Genomic DNA, 7227 nt, shown 5'->3' with positions numbered 1-7227 from the left:
TGCTCCCCTCCCCTAAGGGAGTTTCCTAGCAGAGATTCTGATTGGCTGGTTTCATGTTCAGTTGGTCAGGGGCATGTTTGGCTCTGGTTTCAGAGCCAAAGTGTGTTTCTTTTACTGGCTCCTTTTAGCCTTTTGGCTCTAGTTTCAGAGAAAGGGTGTGTTTCTTTTACTGGCTCTGGTTCCAGGGCCAAAGCATGTTTCTTTGGCTTTGGTTTCAGGGTCAGGGTGTGTTTCATTGGTTCTGGTTTAAGTGCCAAAGTCTTTCTTCCGCTGGCTCTGGTTTTAGGGCCAGGATGGGTTTCTTTCACTGGCCCTTTTACCCTACACTATAGTCATGTTATGCATTGACAAGATTTGGTTCAGTGTTTTGGGTAGCTAACAAAAAATGTGAAATAAATTAATCATACATCCAGAATGTTTAAACCAACAATTAAGACAATTGTAACTATTTTAGTTCCTATGCCCAGAAATCTTCCCTCGTGGGTATTTGTGTGTCTATCTGGAACATTGTGTACTATAAGGATGGACATCTTTACACAGTGGTTTATTCTTTATATGGATGTTCCCTAATGTATCCATCAAAAGACAAGAAGGAACAAAGCCTATTGGCACTTGTCTGTGATTTCAGCACTGGAGCATCAAAGGCAAGATGATCTGAGCGTTCAAACAAGCCTAGACAAAGTCGCCATATCTTTCTCTTACAAATTATTGATCAGCCGGGCGGTGGTGGCGCACGCCTTTAATCCCAGCACTCGGGAGGCAGAGCCAGGCGGATCTCTGTGAGTTCGAGGCCAGCCTGGGCTACCAAGTGAGTCCCAGGAAAGGCGCAAAGCTACACAGAGAAACCCTGTCTCGAAAAACCAAAAAAAAAAAAAAAAAAAAAAAAAAAACAAATTATTGATCAAGGGTAAGGAAAGTTTAATCAGTATTTAAGAGTCCTTGCTGTACTATGAATATACAAGACACTCCCACCACTAACTGCAAACCGTCACCTCTCCTGCTTCTTCAAATCAAATCTCCATGTCTCATCCCCAGATCTGCAAAAAAACACCTGCTGCAGCCTGCCTTCTATGCTGCCTACATCTCCAGTGAATCCTATAGATTTTTCACTTCTAACCTTACTCCACAACCAAGTTACTTTATCCCAGGTCCCAACTTCAGCAGGCACTCCTTGGGAACCCATGGGGCACTCCTGTCTAGGAAGCAGGTAGTCTGACTGCAAATCATCACTACACTCTTCGTTCTTCTAACTACAGTTCGCCAGTCTCATCCCACCTCTGTAGCAGAATAACTGAGGTAGCCACCCCTTTATCTCTAGTGAGTTCCTCAGATCTTCCCATCTTCACCCTCCTCCTCAACTTTTTTATTTATCCCACCTCAAAAATCCAGCAAGCACTCCCTGTGAACACACAGTCCACTCTTGCCAAGGATGAAGATAGACAAAGTGCAGACTTTCACTTGGCTTATGCACCTCCAAATCAAATGTCCCAGTCTCATCTCCAGCTCTACAATAGAAAACCTGTGATAGTCTCTGCTCCCAATCTCCAAGGGGTCCCACAGATCTTCCCATCATAGCCCACCCTACCCCACTTGTTGTTTTATCCCATCCTCCAACTAGAGGGGAATCCGTGGGACCCCACAGGCCATTTCTGCCAGGTAATCAGGGAAGGCTAACTTCAGATCCTCACATCTCCAACCATTCCTCTAAGTCCTCCAAAAAAAAGAGAAAAAGTAAAATTAATATTAAAATAAGCCACATAAAAATGGATACCACACAGAGAACCTGGATTGTATTGTCTGGGATTTTTAACTGCAGAAAGACATTTGATTGTAAAGGCTGCTCAGTTAAACGAATATGTATATTTTAAAGGTACCTTGACTTCAAAATTTGGATCTAAGGATATGTTGCTTTGGAAAGGAGGCTCTGCTTTTGTTTCCACAGGAAGCAAGAGGCTATGGAATTGTTCCAGATTAAGATAAATTAGGTTTGACCAGCCAAGACCTCCTGAAAGGTTTCTGATGACACTATGGTCCAGATGGTCCAACATCTAGAACATTTTCAAGGCAACTGGCTCAGACAATGCAGCCTCAGACAAGTCAGAACTTGACCATAATTCTTAATTTCTCAAGATCCCCATAAGAATACAGCACCCTCCATCAGCAGGAAGTAGCCTAGAACACTACACCCACATTCCCCCAAAATGGATTGTGGATGTTTGCCTTTGTTTAGGTTGTTGGTTACAAATTGTTATTGGTCATAGTCAATCTCTTTCTAAAATAAGAAAGGAGGATATAATATAGAAATATAGGATATAGATATGATAGAATGAAAGGGTAGATTATTGAATCTACTTTTAAAGAGCAACAACTTGTTTGAAATGTTTTACATTGCTATGGATTTTAGTTTATTGTTAAAAATTTAAAGTTAATTTTGTTATACTGTATGTATATTTCTACTCTTGTTTAAAGTATTTTGTTTGTGCAACTCACTTGAAATTGTAATGTATAGTTGAGAAATACAGATTAATAATTAGTTTTCTATGATAGTCAAACTTATAGTCATGTTAAGCTTTCCAGATATACATAGTTATATTTCAATTAGTTAAGTAATCTTCAAACACTTCAAAGACCTACAGAATATGGCATTTAAAATGTTTTAAAAATTTAGACTTTCTGGACAGTGAGACACATCTGCTCCTGGCAGAACAAATTTACTGAGAAAGACAGGCGTCAAAGACACTCCATAAGGAGTTCATCTTCTTCATGGCAAAATATAGCCATTTGGGCAAGAAACTGTTCTTGTCTGGACTGCTTGAAAAAATATTGTATGGATTGGACATGCAGTACCCATAGGAAGGTGACCACTGAACTTTGCAAGGCAAAATGGTCCTTCAGGTTCCTGCTTCGCAGAGGAAACTGCCAGACATTCTACAGGACACAGAGAAAAGTAACTGAGAGACTCTAGGCCTGTGGGCTAAAGATAGATGCCCCAACATTGGAGAGGAACTTTGGGTGACTGTCCAGGCAGCCAGCTGTCTCTGTCATTTTAGATTTTTTGGAAGTTACTTACAATACTCTTCCTGTTTACTTATGTAATATTAAAGCCTTCTGAGGTCTTTGATGTAGTTGAAGAGTAGATTGTTATAATTATGGTTTTCCTTGGTTATGATAAGAGATAAGGAAGATATAAAACTTTAGACTCATAAATATAGGATAGATAGAATTTTTTTTTAATTTTGCCAGATACAAATAGACTAGATATTATAACTGTAATTCTTGCTTGATAACTGTTTTGTTATATGTAATTTTACTGTGTAAAAGTCAAACCCTTTCTTTTTGATTAGACAGAAAAGGGAGGTGCTGTGGAATGTACTGTATGCTGTGAATATGTTGCTCTGATTAGTTGATAAATAAAACGCTGATCAGCCCCTAGCCAGGCAGGAAGTATAGGCGGGATAAACAGACAAGGAGAATTCTGGGAAGTGGGAAGCTGAGTCAGGAGACCCAGCCTGCCATCCAGGGAGCAGCATGTAATGACACACAGGTAATGCCACAGAACACGTGGCGACATATAGATTAACAGAAATAGGCTGAATTTAAATGTAAGAGCTAGTCAGTGGTAGGCCTGAGCTAATTGTCAAGCAGTTTTAATTAATATAAACTTCTGAACGATTATTTTATAAGCAGATGTGGGGTCTGTGGGGCTGGGCAGGTCTGGAGAAAACTTCAGCTACATAGTACTACATACAGCTCTAGATATGTTAGAGCAATGGTGACAGAAAGTTTGTAGAAGTAACCAACCAATAACACATCAGACTTAGTCCACAAGATGGAACCCATATCAGAAACTGACTTCTTGGATGACCAAGAACCTGAGACTAGGTAGCCCAATGTCCTAGGGCAAAACCAAATAATATGGGTCTAAAAGAGGGGGGAATGTAGTTATAAGATGACTCCTAATGATATTGTTATGCTCATAGATTGTGCAACCATTATCAGAGATGCTTCTTCCTGAAGCAGATGGGAACAAATACAGAGATTCCCAGGCATTACACAAAGAGTGAGAAACCTTGGAACACTAGCCCTAAACAGGATATCTCAATCAAATTCCTCCCCTCAGAGCTCATTGATCCACTCAGAAGGGACAGAAAGAGTGTAAGAGCCAGAGGGGATGAAAGACACCAAGAAAACTAGGCCCTCTACATCAACTGAGCAAAGCTCATGTGAACTCACAGAGACTGAAGCAGCATGCACAAGGCCTGCACGGGGCTGCACCAGGTCCTCTGTGTTTACATTATGGCTTCTACTTTCATGTTTTTTATTGGATTCTAGAGTGTGAGAATGTGTGGGTTCTGACTTCTGTTCCTTTTCTTAGGCAGTTTTCCTTCTGTTTGTTTTTCTTGTCCAATATGATGTTTTATTTTATACCATTATATTTTTTGTTATATTAAAATGAATGAATGAATGAGTGAAAACCTAGCCACTGGGGTAAAGACTAACAACTTAACTATCATTTATGCCTGTTGGGAAAGGGAAGATCAGTTTTCTCCCATGTAATGATACTGGATATATAAATTAATACAGGGCAGATCTCATGTCCAGGAGTAGATAAACAACAAATAATGAACTCTACAGGTTGTAGTTGTTGTTGTTGTTGGTGGTGGTGGTGGTGGTGGTGGTGGTAATAGTGTGTGTGTGTGTGTGCTTTTTTGTTACAGTTTGATGGTTTGTTGTTGTTGTTGTTGTTGTGGGTTATTCTACTTGGTTTTCTAGGTTTTTGTTTCATTGGGTTTTTGGTTTGGTTTTTCAGGAAGATCATAAAGTTGAACAGGTAAGTAGAAGTGGAGTATCTAAAACAACTTTGGGGATGGGAAAAATATAATCCAAATATATTTAAACAAAAATTGATACTTTTTATTAATTCCTGATATGTAATTGTCTTTGAGTCTCTTCACCAGAGTGTTTTAAATAATAAAAAATTAAATTTCAAAATTAGTTATCTGTGTGCTTCTTGTAAAATACCATTATTATGTTGAGATATATTGCTTGTATTCCTAGAGTCTCCAGGACGTTTATCACAAAAAGATGCTGGATTTTGCCAAAGGTCTTTCCTGCATCTAATGAAATTAAAATGTGATTTGTCTTTCAATCTGTTTATGTAGTGGTTTATGTTTATTAATTTACATATGTTAAACCATCCCTGCATCTCTGAGATGAAGCCAACTTGATCATGACTTTTTGATGTGCTCTTAAATTTGTTTGCAAGTATTTTATTGAAGCTATTTGCACATATATTCATAAGAAATATTGCTCTACAATTTTCTCTTTTTGTTGAGGCTTTATCTGGTTTTTGTATCAGGTTAATACTAGCTTCATAAGAAACTTTAAAGGTTCCTTCCATTTCTAATTTATGGAATAATTTGAGGGACATGCCTGTTAGCTATTCTTTGAAGTCAGAATTCTGTTTAGTTCTGAGTTTTTAATTATGGCTGTATCTCAGAAGATATTATAGGTCTATATAAATTATTTACTTGATCTCTATTCAATTTGGTTAGGTCATATATATCTAAATATCCATCTGTTAATCAGGAATTATTCCAATTAACATGCCTTTGTAAGTGAGTTGAGCTTTCTGCTCTGTATCTCTCAATACCTTTCTTTATTCTGTGTTTTTAATGCTTGAAATACATTATATTATCCCAGGATGGACATCTTTTTCTCTAGGTTTAGAAATTTTCTTCTATTATTTTCTTAAGAATATCCCTTATTCCTTTGATATGGTATTTTATTTTTCTATGCCCTTAATTATTTTAAGGTGTACCAAATCTCTTCTATATATTGTTCATATTTCAGCATTGACCTTTATTAAGTGCTCTAATTCCTTTACCTTGACTTCTAGCTATGATATTCTGTTTCTCACATGATCCATTCTGTTCATGAGGCTTTCCACTGAGATTTTAGCTGGAATCACTATGATTTGTCATTTTCAGCATCATTTCAGTTTGTCTTACTATCTCAATTGTTATATCTCATTAATGGACATCTGTTTTCATAGTTTGCACTGACTTCTTATATTATTTGGCTGTCTGGTTTTATTCTCTTGGAACATGCAATTCTTTGAATTGTTTGAATATATTTATCATCATTATTTTGAATTCTTTATTTCAAAGATCTTCCATATCATCATCATTTTTAAATTATTATGAAATCAGTAATTTTTGGAGAACACATGATCTTCTGGACTGTGAAGGGCTTTGCTCTCTTCACTGACTCTGTTCTCTGCAAAATACACAGCTTGTCTTCCAGGCTTCAGCTGGCTCCAGTCCACCTTTGATGCTGTTCTTGGTGGTCATCCCATGGTACTACCTGTAGCTAGAGTTTTCTCCAGACCTGCCTGGACCACGGTCAGGACAAATCTCTCTCACCCACCAGTCTCACAGCCCCTCAGACCCAACCAAGTAAACACACAGAGACTTATATTACTTATAAACTGTATGGCCATGGCAGGCTTCTTGCTAACTATTCTTATATCTTAAATCAACTCATTTCTATTAATCTATAAGTTGCCACATGGCTTGTAGCTTACCGGTATCTTTACATGTTGTTTGTCATGGCGGCGGCTGGCAGCATCTCTCTGCCTCAGCCTTCCACTTCCCAGAATTCTCCTCTCTGCTTGTCCTGCCTATACTTCCTGCCTGGCTACTGGCCAATCAGCATTTTATTTATACAGAGTGATATCCACAGCAACTAGCATCTTCAAACTGTTGGGATCTCTGCTGCAACTGGGTTACACTTTCACCAATACCCTTCTTGGCTCTTTTCATGGTGCCAAGCCTCAACTTCTCTGGGCCTTCAGCTGCTATTCTGGCTATACCTTCACCAATGGCCTTTCCTGGCCTCTCACAGTGTCAAGCCTCAGCTGCTCCTCATGGCCCCTTCATGTCATGTTGTCAAAACCAGTACTACCTAGGTGACTCATACTACAAAGTTTGGATGCCAACAAGAGGTACGACCTTGGCCACCTTTGGAAGACAGCTTTTGTGTGCTGACTCTGAGAAAACACTTTCTGGAATATTTCACTTCAGTGATTCTGGTCTCCTCTTAATCACTTCTAATTTCTCAGGCAACTAGCATTAATTATCCCAGTAATGCAAAGTTTCATTTCAGGAGTGCTGGTCTCTTGTTAATTGTGGCTAACTTTTCAGCCTCACGTGATCAAAACCATAG

Source organism: Peromyscus eremicus, chromosome 6 (assembly GCF_949786415.1).
Source record: "Peromyscus eremicus chromosome 6, PerEre_H2_v1, whole genome shotgun sequence".
NCBI lineage: Eukaryota > Metazoa > Chordata > Mammalia > Rodentia > Cricetidae > Peromyscus > Peromyscus eremicus.
Note: the sequence above shows the minus strand (reverse complement) of the source record.